Consider the following 14693-nt stretch of genomic DNA (forward strand, 5'->3'; position numbering starts at 1 on the left):
GATATGTTAAACATTACATTACATATCGTTAATAACATCGTGCTCTTATCAATTATAGAAACATCATAACATGTTTATACATGCTAACTTGTTAAATACTACCTTACATATTGTTAATAACATGGTGCTCTTATAATATAGAAATGTCATGCCATGTTTATACGTCATGACTTGTTAAACACTACACTATATATCGTTAATAACATCGTGCTCTTATAATTATAGAAACGTCATGACATGTTAAACACAATTAGTCTAAAAAAATATTCTTCCTTCTTGAATTCAAAATCCAAAGTCCATAGATACATGACTATACAAGTTGCAAAATAAGTCCTCTAGCAACGTTTTTCCAATTGGTAATAAACACATTTTGTCTTGTCCCCACTCAACCATAGTAATACCTATATATCCTATATGAGAAAAACTATAAATTGCTCAAATATAACTACGTGAAAGTGTATGCATTAAAATTATTATTTCTCCATAAAAGATAATGAGGCTCTCAAGTGGAAATATTTGCAAATCAAAATGCAACATTCTTTTCATGACTAAACAAAATATGAGATTGGTACTCCCTATTTCAAAGTGCTTTAAATTGAGTAAACTCGGAGCTCGTAGATTCAAGATCACGAGCTCGTGGAATCCGAGGTTCAACCACTGCTCTGTTGGAGATAGAGAAGTGGCTGAACTCCGGGACAGGTGGATGGAATTTCAAGGGATTAAGAATTGGGAAGGCTTGCTTGATCCACTTGATGATGATCTTCGTAAGGAGATCTTGAGGTACGGGGAATTCGTTGAAGCAGCCTATCGTTGCTTTGACTTTGACATGTCCTCACCTACATACGCCACATGTCTTTATCCTAAGAGTTCAATGTTGACAGACTGCGGACTAGACAAGACTGGTTACAAGGTGGTCAAGAACTTGTACGGCACGTGCGTGGTCCAAATGCCACGATGGACTAAAAAGACGTTCCCGAACCTGGCGTCTCCGCAATCTAGCTGGATTGGTTACGTGGCCGTTTGCGACGACGAAAAAGAGATCGCAAGGCTCGGGCGCCGCGATGTGGTGATCGCTTATCGAGGTACCGCCACCTCATCTGAATGGCTCGAGAATTTTCGCGCCACGTTGACTTGCTTACCAAACGACATGATGACGTCTGACAAAAAATATGATCAACCTATGGTACAAAGTGGACTCTTGAGCTTATACACAACAAACACCCCAATGTGACCAAAGTTTGCAAGACACAATTAGAGAAGAAATTGGCAAGATTGTTGATAAATATAGTGATGAACCATTAAGTATAACTATCACAGGACATAGTCTTGGTGCTGCCCTTGCAACATTAACAGCTTATGATATTACTACAAAATTTAGTAACGCACCCATTGTGAGTGTTGTATCATTTGGAGGGCCTAGAGTTGGAAACAAAAGTTTTCGATGCCAATTAGAGAAAAGTAGTACAAATGTTCTCCGAATCGTCAACTCCGATGACCCCGTTACAAAAGTTCCGGGGTTCGTCATCCACGACGATATTGATGATGTGGCAGAAAGAGAGACTACCCACGTGACGTCCATGAGGATGCCAAGCTGGCTACAAAAATGCATGGAGGATACCCAATGGGTGTATGCTGAGGTAGGCAAAGAACTTAGATTAAGTAGCAAAGACTTATGTCCACAAATAATAAACAAAGGGAACGTTGCCATGTGTCACGATCTCAAGACATATCTACACTTAGTAGACAATTTGTAAAAGTGGAACACAAGAGAGAGAAACCCATTGATTGTTCGGAATGACCTAGCGATTAATGAATTGTGAGTTGATCAGTATCATAAGGTCTTAAGTTTAAATTTCAGTAGAGCTATCTTCTCATATTTTCTAGCTTTGATGGATGCTGGATAGAGTTATGTCGATAACAAATATGTATATATATTCTATACAATTAATCGAGGTGCGTATAAGTTAACCCGAACACTATGAAAGAAGTGAGGCTCTATTTTGAGAAAAAAACTTCTATATTCACTAGATACAAAGAATCGGACCACATGTATAATATTTGAAAATCCACACCAAAAATGTGTGTTATGTGAAAATTGTACAAAGCCACGTACATTATTTTTTTCTAATCCTACGCAATTATTGCCCATACTTTATAGGTTGGCAATATTTTTATGTATATATAACAATCAAATAATAAAGTCAAATAGTTCTGAATCTTTCTTGAATTATGTGCATGTTAATATTTTTATTGTCCTAGTTGAGTTTCATATCATATAGTATATGGGTTAAGGATTAATTCATTTCATATAAAAGAAAATAATAATTTTTCACCAAATTAATAAGGTTCATATATCGATCGAGTCAAATGGAAAAATAAGTCACACTAATAATGTTCCACATCATATGTAAGGAACAAGCTAATTAGGAGTGGATTGTGAATCATGCGCGATTTCAATTCTCGTATGTTGTCTGTCCATTTATTAATAAATAGATCATTTTCATCAACTTGATATATAAGAAAAATATGTTCGATATATTTGTAGGAATCCTTACTTTCTTGCCTATACTTCATAGGTCAGCAATGCTGTAAATTCTTTTCTGAATTAGTTAAAACTTCAAATCAAACATGAGATCAAATTAATTTAAAATTTATTTTTTTGATTATCATTCCTATCTCATATAACAAACGACTCCTTAATTTATATGTGGTTGAGTGTTATTCTAAGAATGACACCATGCATGTTTCAATTTCATTGACCTAATATGAAAATTTTGAAATCATATCTATAGTATTACGAAAACACGTAAAGGCATGATTGGGTAATGAAAATATACAACACTTCCAGTAAATGAGACATATTTATCCTTTTTGTTAATAGATTTAAATTAATCAAATTAAAATACATTTTTTAATTTCAAAAATACTACGTGACTTTAAGAAAACCACCTTACACATTTTTTTAACCCCTCTAGACTAGACCCAAATTTTAAGAAAAAACTCAATCTCTCTTCTATTCCGTCATCACCTTGATGACCGAGTAAAAGAGGGATTGAATTTTTTTTAGTTGAATATGGTCTGGATGGGTAAAAAAATAAGTGAGATAATTTTTTTAAAGTCATGAGACATTTTTTAAATAAAAAAAGAAGTTAATTTTAGGATTTTTTTTTTTTTCAATTTAGTTAATATAAACTTGTTAACAAAAGGATATGTGTACACCATTTGTTAGATGGAAGAGTATAGATAACCATTTTTAACAGAGAATATATCCACTTTAAATCATAAAATTTAGAAATATATTTATAAAATAAATAAAAAATCCAATAAAATTGAACCGGCCAAACCAACGTACACTTCTAACTCTAAAATAAAATAAAGAAAACATCTATAAGTTTCCAAAATAAATTCGTTTCATAAAAGCCACTAACTAGTCGTTTTTTTAATGCACTTATATATTTTTTATGGTTGGATTCAATGTTCTAAAAAAGAAATGAAAAAAATCACGTTTAAGTTTTTTTTTTAAAAAAAAATTGCCAGCTGCAGATGTGAATGTAGAGTGTTACAGTTGGATCAGATTCATATGAACTCAATATTTTCGACGTTTATTGCATATTTATAGATAAAGTTTCAAATAAGGTGAATCTATATATCTTTATCTACTTTAACATGACAACACTTCTTTCTTTTTTCTCTCATATATTTCAACATGCATCCTCGTTCTTATTCGTTCCGTTTAATTTATGCGTTAAAATTTGAATAAGCACAGAGTTTTTAAAAAAATAAAAAAATTATTTTTATTGTTTTATATTAGTTGTCATGTTTCACTTATCGAAAGTCAAATTATATACACTTTTGATTAGTATTTTAAAGATAAACTTTTTCGTCAAATTAACATGAAAAAAATTGCAACTTGTAATACTTATCATATAATTTTTTAATATCTAATTTTTAAATCAAACAATAATATCAGCATAACAACACAACCATTATTATTTACTAATGCATGCATTACTTACACTTTATTAAGCATTATTTCTATAGCCCTACCAAACGACACTTTAAAGCATTTTCCTTAGATTTTATAAGATGTTTAAGGTATATTTAAGAAGAAAAAAAACATTTTATTATTATTGTTATTATTGTTTTTTTCTTATAAAATTAAGTAAATTCATATAAACTTTCAAATATTTTATGGTCATATGGTCTTAACAATTTACTCAAGTTTGATGAGGAGTTAATTTTTTTTTGGATGGTCACTCAACTCAGTTGAATATTCTATTAAAAGGGTGCAATCACGAATTAGTGGGGATTCAACTCATGAGAATATTTAGTCGTACCTCAATACGGTCATCAAACATCACGGATGAAGCAACCTTCGGCGAAAGGAAGTCAAGTGCACAGAGGTTATAAATGTTACTATAATGAACGTATATTTAATTTGTCATGTCCTTAACACAACTAAGAAGAAAACCTACATTCACCTTTCGTCAAATTTTTGGCTCCGCCTTTGGACACCGGGTGGAGGAAATATAAAGTACTAACATCAGTCTTCTTGACATTGATAGCTTTCTGCTGAACTGTGAAAGAACTTCATTAGACAAAAAAAAAACTCTTACCAACAAAGTGGTCCAATGTCAAACGAACATTGATAAATAATGCTAATATTGACATGTTCAGAATTACAAACTATTCGATAAAACACAAATTCAGACTAAAAAATATATTTAGGACAGAAGCAAACTTCCCTAATGTTCAATCAGACCACAAAATAGACATGACAACGACGAGACAGCAAAGGAAATATCATTCCAACAAGTGGTATCAGAGCGAGTCTTTTCTCTCTGGTTGACACCAAGAAAAGGAAAGATCCTGACGAAATGACCGCTCCACCTAACATAGAGGAAGGACAGTCTTTGACCAGACCACCTCGATTCAATGGGCAGTATTATGGATGGTGGAAAAATCGTATGAATGATTATATCAATGCAGAGGACACTGAGTTGTGGGACATTATCCTTGATGGATCTTACATTCTATCAAAACCTAAAAAAAATATAATGAAGCAGACAGGAAGAAAATTGAAAAGAACTACAAAGCAAAGAAGATTCTGGTGTGTGGAATTGGAGCAGATGAATACAACAGGATTTTTCGCTTGTGAGACTGCCAAGAAAATTTGGGACTGTCTTCAAACAACACATGAAGGAACTCATAGAGCAAAGGAGTCTAAAGTCGATATGCTCACCACCCAATACGAGAACTTCATCATGGAGGAAGGTGAAACCATCCTTGAGATGAACTCAAGATTCACCTCCATCACCAACGAGCTTAGAGGACTGGGTGAGCCTATTCTGGTTAGCAAGCAAGTTCGGAAAATTCTTAAAGTGCTTCCAAAATCTTGGCAAAGCAAGGTGGATGCCATAACAGAAGCCAAGGATATAATGACTATTCACATGGATGAACTGATTGGGAATCTTAAGACCTACGAGATGAACAAGAAACAAGGGACAACTATGAAGGAAGGAAAGAAGGAGAAGTCTATTTCTTTGAAAACGTCTCAAGGTGAGGTGACTGAGGAGGATGATGAGATGGCGTATGTCACTAGAAGATTTCAAAAGATCATAAAGAAGCATGGGGTTTCTAAAAGAAAGCCTCTACCAGTAGAACTGCTACTGCAAATGATCTGTGCCATAAATGTGGCAAGCCTAGTCACTTTATAAGGGACTGCCCCAGTCAAAAGTAGTAAACTCATGACACCAGACCGCGCAAGAGGGACCTGGTCCCAGACCATGCTCGGATGAAGGCCCATGTTGATCAGTTGGTGAGAAATGCCTTTGCTGTATGGGGAGATGATTAAGTGAGTCAGAAGAAGATGCAGAAAGTTATGAAGATGTTTCAATGATGGCTATTGAAGATGATGAAAATGTCTTCAGCTTCATTTTCTCTTTAATGGCTAAATCCGATGATAAAGAGGATCAAAATGAGGTAACTCTTCTCTATCTTAAATATGATTTACACTCTCTTCCCATTAAAAAAATTGAGAAAACTTGTTGCTCTATTAATTGACTCAGTTGATGAACTGACCTCTGAAAATTTGATGATGAGTGAAAAGTTGAGTCTGTGCGAAGATGAAAACTCAGTTCTTAATGCTCAAATGTCTGAAGTGAGTATTGGGATAGGTATCCTAGAGACTGATAGTCTGGAACCCAGTGAGGGACCTGGTACCTCAGTAGGTGGAAAGAGAAAGCTTAGCATCCTTGAGGAAGAACTGGAAGAAAAGCTTAAAATCCTTGAGTCCAAGTTAGTTGCTTCTCTTGAAACAAATTCTCAAATGAGAAAGGATCTAAGTAAGGTCAAGAAGGAGTTAAGCCATTCTCTAAAATGGATTGACTCCTCTAAAATACTTTCTAATCTGTCTAATCAGAGTTTCAATGGAAAGAAAGGGTTGGGACGCAGACCAATAGAACCCCCATATAATCCTCATAGAAAATATGTGTCTGTATCTAACAACCTTTTGTGCACTCACTGTGGTCAAAATGGTCATTTGAAAGAGAAATATGAGAGCCTGAGAAAAGCTAAAGAAAGGCATGTGAATTTGTTAGCTCTGAAAATGGCGTTAAAAAGAGACACAAGGGACCTGGTCCCCGTTATCGTTTTAGCAAGAACACTTTACCTCCATGGACATGAAGGTTTCTCATTAAACCTTTTGACAATTTTTGGGAACTCCGTTTGAAGTGGGTTCCTAAGTCTAATAAGTGATTATTGTGCAAAAGAGAGAGAGCAGTCAATGTTGGTATATGTATAGTGGATGCTCAAGGCATATGACTGGAAATACTCTAAACTTCCTCTCTTTGGAAGCACACCAAGGTGGTGGTGTGTCATTTGGCGGTGGAAAAGGGTGTGTGGTTACAAACTGTGCAACTAAGAAAATTGTAATGTCTGCAAAAAGAGTCAAGAATGTTTATGTTGCTGATCTTGATTCCATAGAAGGAGATGACATGTCGTGCCTAAGTGCACAAGCTGATGATGTTGATTTATGGCATAGACGGCTGGGTCATGTGAGTAACTCCTTGTTGAACAAACTTGTTGTAGGGGACCTGGTCCGCGGATTGCCGAGACTGAAGTTTGCAAATGACAAAGTCTGCAATGCTTGTTCTAAAGGGAAACATACTAAGTTATCATTCAAAGCCAAGAAGGGTATCAGTACATCAAAATCTCTGGAGCTGCTTCACATGGACTTATGTGGACCTATCAGAATTCAAAGCAGGGGAGGTAAGAAATATATTTTTGTCATTGTTGATGATTTTTCCAGGTTTACGTGGAACCTGTTCCTGCGCACTAAAGATGAGACAACTACAATCTTGATCACCTTTGCCAAAGCTATTCAAGTTAAGCTGAACTGCAAAATAGCCAGTGTCAGATCAGATCATGGCACAGAGTTTGAAAACTCTCAGCTAGAAGGTTTTTATGCAGAACATAGAATAAACCACAACTTCTCAGCACCAAGAACTCCTCAGCAAAATGGAGATGTTGAAAGAAAGAACAGAACCTTGGTGGAGGTTGCCAGAACTATGATGATTGATTCAGGGCTTGCTATGAATTTCTGGGTTGAAGCTGTCAACACTGCATGTTATGTGACTAATAGGTGCCTCATCAGATATGTCATCAAGAAGACCCCCTATGAGCTGTTGAACAACAAAAAACCCTCCATTGCACACCTCAGGCCATTTGGTTGCAAGTGCTTTGTGTTGAACAATGGAAAGGATGACCTAGGGAAATTTGATGCCAGAAGTGATGAGGGTGTATTTATCGGTTATTCATCGACAAGCAAGGCATACAGAGTGTTCAACAAAAGAACCTTTTTGTATTAAGGAAAGTATGCATGTCAAGTTTGATAAATCAGGAACACTGAATGACCATGGTGAAGACTATGAGTTTGTAAAGCAGACAGGATAGCAGATGAATGATCAGACTGCACAAGGAGAGGAATCTGGTGCTTCAGGAGAACCTGGTCCCTCAAATCCATTACAGGATGCTTTGCCTCCAAATCTTGAAGAAAGTGAAGGTGATTCTGATGCTGACAAAAAGGAAGAGATTACCAAGAAGTCCGTGTAGAAACATCAATCTTCCTATCCAGTGGATAATCTCATTTCCCCTCTTGATTCTGGAATTCAAACCAGATCAAAATCAAGAAATCTGGTAGCATTTTCAGCATTTATATCAAACATTGAGCCTAAAAACATCAAAAAAGATCTCCAGGATGTAGACTGGGTAATCTTAATGCAGGAGGAACTTCATCAGTTTGAAAGAAACAAAGTGTGGCACCTGGTCCCCAAACCAGCGGACAAAACTACTATTGGGACCAGATGGGTGTTCAGAAACAAACTTGATGAGCATGGAACCATTACAAGAAACAAGTCAAGGCTTGGGGTTCAAAGGTACAACCAAGAAGAAGGAATTGATTATGATGAGACCTTTGCTCATGTTGCCAGAATGGAAGCTGTCAGAATCCTAATTGCTTTTGCAGCCCACAAGGAGTTCAAGTTGTTTCAAATGGATGACAAAAGTGCATTCTTGATGGTTATCTGAAGGAGGAGGTGTATGTCAAGCAGCCCCCAGGCTTTGAAGATACAGACTTGCCCAATCATGTACTAAAGTTGGATAAGGCTTTGTATGGGTTGAAACAAGCTCCTAGAGCTTCGTATGAATGCCTATCAAAGTTCTTGTTGGACAATGGGTACAAGAGAGGTAAAATAGACAATACTTTGTTCTTGAAATCCAGAGGTAAAGAATTGTTGATTGTGCAGGTGTATGTCGATGACATAATTTTTGATGCTACCTCAGATTCTCTGTGCAAGGAGTTTGCTGAATTAATGAATAGCGAGTTCGAGATGAGCATGATGAGAGAACTCACTTTCTTTCTAGGCTTGCAGATCAATCATTCCTCTTAAGGCACTTCAATCTGCTAAGAAAAGTTCATCAAATAGATGCTCAAGAAATTTAATCTCCTCGATGCAAAGGTGTTGGATACTCCCATGAGCACAAGTGTGAAGCTTGACTTGGATGAAGATGGAGTTGAGATAAATCAGACTATGTATAGGGGAATCATTGGGTCACTTTTATATCTCACTGCAAGCAGACCAGATATAATCTTCAGTGTACGGATATATGCAAGGTTTCAAGCTGCACCAAATGAGTCACATCTAAAGGCTGCTAAACGAATACTGAGATACCTGAAGAGAACTCAGGACCTGGTCCTCTTCTACCCAACAGGTGACTTACTTGATCTAATTGGTTTTGCAGATGCTGACTATGCAGGCTTTCTTGTAGATCGAAAGAATACATCAGACATGACACATTTTCTTGGATCATCACTAATTTCCTGAGGGACAATGTTGAGAAGCAAAATGTGATGTTGAAATTCTGCAAGACTGAAGATCAACTGGCTAACAACTTTACAAAGGCACTGAGTAAAGAATCCTTCATTAAGAACAAGATGAGGCTGAGGATGCACAAAATCACCTGATCCCCTAACAATTTGCACAAAGCTTCTTCTTGCTGACTATGTTAAGGAGGACAGGTATCTATACTTGTTTTAATGTTGGTCATAAAAGAATTCACTTTTGGTACTTTAATGCAGGTATACACTCATGGTGTGTCCAGCTGAAGGGACGATTTAATCACACTAGGCAGGGTTGCAGATTGAAATGAGGACCTGGTCCTCATAAGGTTAGTATCATTTATACTACACTGTCTAACTGTCAACATCACCGCCACGTGTCCTTCGCCCATTCATCGCGTCAGTTTCAGATATATTTTCGCTTTTAAACCAAAGGTTGCTACTGTTGGGGACCCGATGTCTTTTTGGTTTTATATACTACTTCTCTTAGTGAATCAAATTACAAAATCTCTTCAAACAATTCTTGTTGAAATTCACTAATCCCTTCTCCAAAGCTTTTCTCTCTTTCTCTCAAAATGCCTAACTCTAATTCTTCTTCAAAGATCCCTATCTCCCAAGAAGTTGAAAACCCTAGTTCATTCAACTTCTCATTTCCTACTCCAGAAGGCTGCAAAGAAATCTTTTGTGAAAAGGGAAAAAGTTAGAACATAGGTGGCTGAAAAATGAAAACCCATAAAGGGACCAGGTCCTAGGGTTCAAAAATAAGGTGAAGAAAAGAAAATGTCAAGGGAAGATCGCATAACGAAGATGGAAAAGCAAAAGGTGCTGAATGGAAGAGTCCTTGATCCAGAAATACTCACTGCTTCTGGTATGTCAAACCTTTCTGATGTTGTTTCCTTGCAAGAGTGGAGTCATTTGTTCGAACCACCTGCTTCGTATCTTCATGAACCTAAAGTGCGAGAATTTAATTATAAGATGGGATTGTTAGATGATAGGGGGTCAAGATATTGAAATTCTTCTAGATGTGGAGACAATTGGTATCATTCTGGGTGTGCCAGTAAAGAGGGTGAGGTCCATTGAAGGGTGTAAACCCTCTAGTGAGTTCTCTGCAAGGGCCACCAAGCGTAGAGATATCAAACGTGCTGGGATTCCATACGGGTATTTGATGAACTACGTGTTTAACCACTTTGAGGTACCGATTGGACGAGAAGTACCTGGTACCATCAAACAGATGTTCACTGCAATCACCCTGTTGAGTGTGTGGAAGGAAAGACTAAGGGAAGGTCAATGGTGGCAGATGTCCTGGAACAACAAACATCTCACAAACGTGAAGTGACTGATCTCACTGAAATTTTGAATGATAAAGAGGTAGAGATTGTAACGCTGAAGGCAAAATTGCAGAAATTTGTCTCAGGAGGACCTGGTACCTCTGGTGTAAATGCGCAGGAAATGCAAAGGTTAAGGGACGAAAATGCAATGTTGCTGAAGACAAATGCCTCACTCAGTGAGGAAGTCAAATCCCTAAACAAGCAATTGATACAGGCTCATGAGAGTGATAATGAGCGCATGATGATGTTAATGCGCACCTTCAACCACCCTCCACCTCCGTCCTAAAAGTGTCTTGTTTCCTTAGTTTATTTCCTTATTCTTCAATCCTGATTAAAACTCTTGTGGCTTTATGTTTTGTTGACTGACTACAGTGGTCAGTATATGTGATCTAATGTTATTTATGTTTCTGCCCTGTTCATGTGTGGCTTAATATTCTCTTTATGCTTACATACACATGTTCTATGTGGCCCAAGGCCCTGAATTATTTATTGCCTTGCATTTAACTTGAATATGTTTACTGCTTCACCTTTTCAATGATGTCAAAAGGGGAAAGTTTTGTTGTAAAGTTGGTTGTGGAATAGGGGCATTGAACTAAAGGGGAACTGTGGTTGTTAGGGGCATTGTACTAAGGGGAAATTGTGGTTGTTACTGGTGCACTAACAAAGGGGGAATATGTATTTGAATGAATGTTTGTTCACTCACGTGAGGAGTTATGTAGGTTGTTTGTCATCATCAAAAAGGGGAAAATTGATAATTGCTTATGCTCATTGATGTTTTGATGATCTCCTCACAAGTGCAGGGACCTGGTCCTCTGCAGAGTATGAATACTCGTCTAGTGGTCAAAGTGCTAAACAGTTGGAAAGTTGTCTGCGTCAGAAAGTTGGTGAAGCTGCAGCGTACTCCACCAATCAAAAGCGGCGAGGTTGCTTGTTCATTGGATAATAACTTTTCATGTCTAAATATATATCCAAGAACAAACAACAAATTATTCATTCATTCAAAGAGAGAGATATTTCAAGCTTCAAAACAGCAGGGACCTAATTGATTGTTTCAAGTGCTTTCTGTACCAGTTGTTACTTTGTTTGCTTGTAATAGTGCTTATATTGTAGGATTTGTTTCACTTGTGAAAGAAACGTTTCAAACTTGTGTGAATCATTGTAAGAACTAAGTTAAGGGTAACTTAGCTTCTTACTCTAAAGTCTATATTAATCGGTTAGGATTAGTATAGTGGGCAGTGTTGTATCTGCTTAGTCAAAGTCTAAATCATCTAGGAGCTAGTTGATTTAGTGGGCGGTGTGGTTCCGCTTAGCAAAGTCTAAGTTATCTAGGGGTGATAGCTTAGTGGGCAGTGTTGTATCTGCTCTGGCTCATCTAAGTAATAGGAGGTATTCCTTAGTGTGGAGATTAGTAGGCTAATCTCATTTTGTAACTGTCTTTTACTTTTGCTTGAGAAGATTAGTGAAAAGCAAATCTAAAAGTCCTAGCAGGCCAGGTCGTGGTTTTACCCCCTTGAGCAAGGAGGTTTCCACGTAAATTCTCTTGTCAATCTTTACTTTTCAGCACTTGTTCTTTACTGTTTTAGTTTCAACTGTGCTGAGGACCTGGTCCATTGACACTGGTGGACGCATACTATCACGACCCGAGAGCACCCCCTAGTCGTAACCGGCGCACTCGACCTCTCGGAGGTCTAATATAAGCCTCTTAGCATTCATTCATCGCATAAAACTAAAAACCATAATGAATTAAAAACTTTCTTTACAAAGAAGACATTTCATAAAAAAAAACAATAGCAAGCGGAAGACTTTCTAGACTTTATACATGATTGTCTCAAACCATCTAATACTTTAGAGTACAAAATTCGGGACCAATCCCATACACAACTTAAACAATACTAAAAAGACATAAAAGAACATATGGGGTATTGTCCTCGAATATATGAGGACTCACCAAGTCTTCATCTTCAACACTTAGAAACATATCAAATAGCCATGACATGTCATCATCTCCAAATCCCTACACTTTAGTCCAAAAAGGGAAAGAAAGGGGTTAGCACAATTAAGTACTAAGTATGGAGACCATGCAAAACATGCCAAAAAAGACATTTTCAAGGAAGTAAATGCTTTCATATCATTTGATAAAACATTTCCTTTACAAGTATAAGAGACATAATACAAGTCAACATTAACATATACGACCATAGCCAACCATACATATACTCAACATATGTCCATATACAACCCATGCTTAACTTTAAAAGAACACATGTCATTTCATTACCATAGGACCTCTACCTAATATATTCTTAAGACACACTTGAGTGAGACAAGAAGTGACCGCCCATACAACCTCTTCAAGCACACTTAACTGTTCCCCAAAATTACCTTAGATAAGGACATTTCCTTTACACATAACATCAATAGACCAACATTCTTTAAGAAACCATTTTGGAGACATTCAAGCACATAAGGGGACTTTCACATAATAGTCGTTAGACTTAGGGAACTCACTTTAGTATCTTCAAAGCCTACTCGTGCCATGTGTAGATAGCATCCCATACTACTACCTACACGTTGTAGAACCTATCCAATAACTAGAGTGCACATCCCACATGATGGGAATAGGCATTAACCGACATAGACCATGCGAGCTAGACATGGAATCCGGTGTCATAAAACCCTACACCGTGGAAGGTGTTCTACTTGCCAAGGGTAGAACTAGGACACATTCTATGTAGGCACATGGTTTAGGGGATATCCAAAGATGTTCATTGTACTCTTGCCTCATACTCAGGAGAGCTACCATCTTAACTATATCCACTCGGTGCTTAGCCTTAGTTCCCATAAAGTAATTTCATTCACATGTATGTGCTAGAGAGGGCACCATCATTAGGTCTACCGACCCATAGCACATCTACCAAGAAGGGCACCACAAGGATCTACCGATCAAGGTTCATTAAGGATAGCTCATTAAATCCCCCTGGAAGGGTGCCTTAGGCCTACCGATATTTCATTAAGGGTGCCTTAAGCCTACCGGTCCAAGGTTCATCATTTCACACATGAGAAGGGCTACCACCATTAGGTCTACCGATTTCATGGTTTTACATTTACTTAGGAAAGCTAGACTTATGAAAGGGCACCATTTCTTAGTTTTGTCAATTCAAGTCTTGGCCTAGAATTCCTCTTTTAGCATTTATAGAAAGGGCATCATTTCTTAGTTCTAGCCCACTTCACACTTTCATGCATTCAAGACTTTAAGTAACAAGGAGGGACACTTTAGTCTACCAACCAAGTCACAACATTTTCATTTAAGGATACTTCATAATCCAAATCATTTCATATATACATCATGAGAAATCATACTTTAACTCACAATGATATCCACTTTACATAGGATCATCACAAGATCACATAAAACTCATTCACATCATACCTTCACATATAGCTTCATAAAACTCATTCACATCATACCTTCACATATAGCTTCATATAGGACTTTACATATAGCCTCATATGTGTATAATAATCAATAATATAAACATTCACATAATGCCCTTCATGGCCTCAATTCACAATAATACAACAAATAACCACCTCCACCAAAGGTGGATCAAACCAACCAATAACAATTATATTAATACTAAGAGATCAAGCCATCTTACCACCCTTTTCAAAGGCCATAAGCCACAATACTCAATTCCATGCCAATTATACAATATTTATCAAGTTTGATCAACTTACCCTCTTTCCATGGCTATCTTCATCATCCTCATATTCCAACAATTAACAATACAATAACAATGATAATAACAACATTCAACTATACAAGCTAAGCTAAGCATAAGCCAATAATCAACATGAAGACCAATTCACAATTTTGTCCATTCAAGGCTAACATCCACATCCTTCAATTCACTAACAATTCTTAACAATTCCACATAGATAAATACATATATGAACAGTCCACAATT

The 14693-nt window shown here is 36.9% G+C and overlaps 2 protein-coding genes and 1 pseudogene across 4 annotated transcripts in view; 2 read left to right on the top strand and 1 right to left on the bottom strand.

The window, feature by feature from the left end:
- The window catches only part of LOC125812623 (acetyl-CoA acetyltransferase, cytosolic 1-like), a 220974-nt gene that overhangs the window by 108548 nt on the left and 97733 nt on the right, over positions 1–14693 (top strand). The window lies entirely within an intron of this gene.
- Positions 1–14693, bottom strand: part of LOC125812638 (uncharacterized) — a 119755-nt gene that overhangs the window by 41500 nt on the left and 63562 nt on the right. The gene's annotated exons all lie outside the window — the stretch shown is intronic.
- On the top strand, positions 494–1754 carry LOC125812667 (phospholipase A(1) DAD1, chloroplastic-like; annotated as a pseudogene).

This window comes from Solanum verrucosum, unplaced genomic scaffold (assembly GCF_900185275.1).
Source record: "Solanum verrucosum unplaced genomic scaffold, falcon-dt-bn FXZP01000275.1, whole genome shotgun sequence".
Classification (NCBI taxonomy): domain Eukaryota; kingdom Viridiplantae; phylum Streptophyta; class Magnoliopsida; order Solanales; family Solanaceae; genus Solanum; species Solanum verrucosum.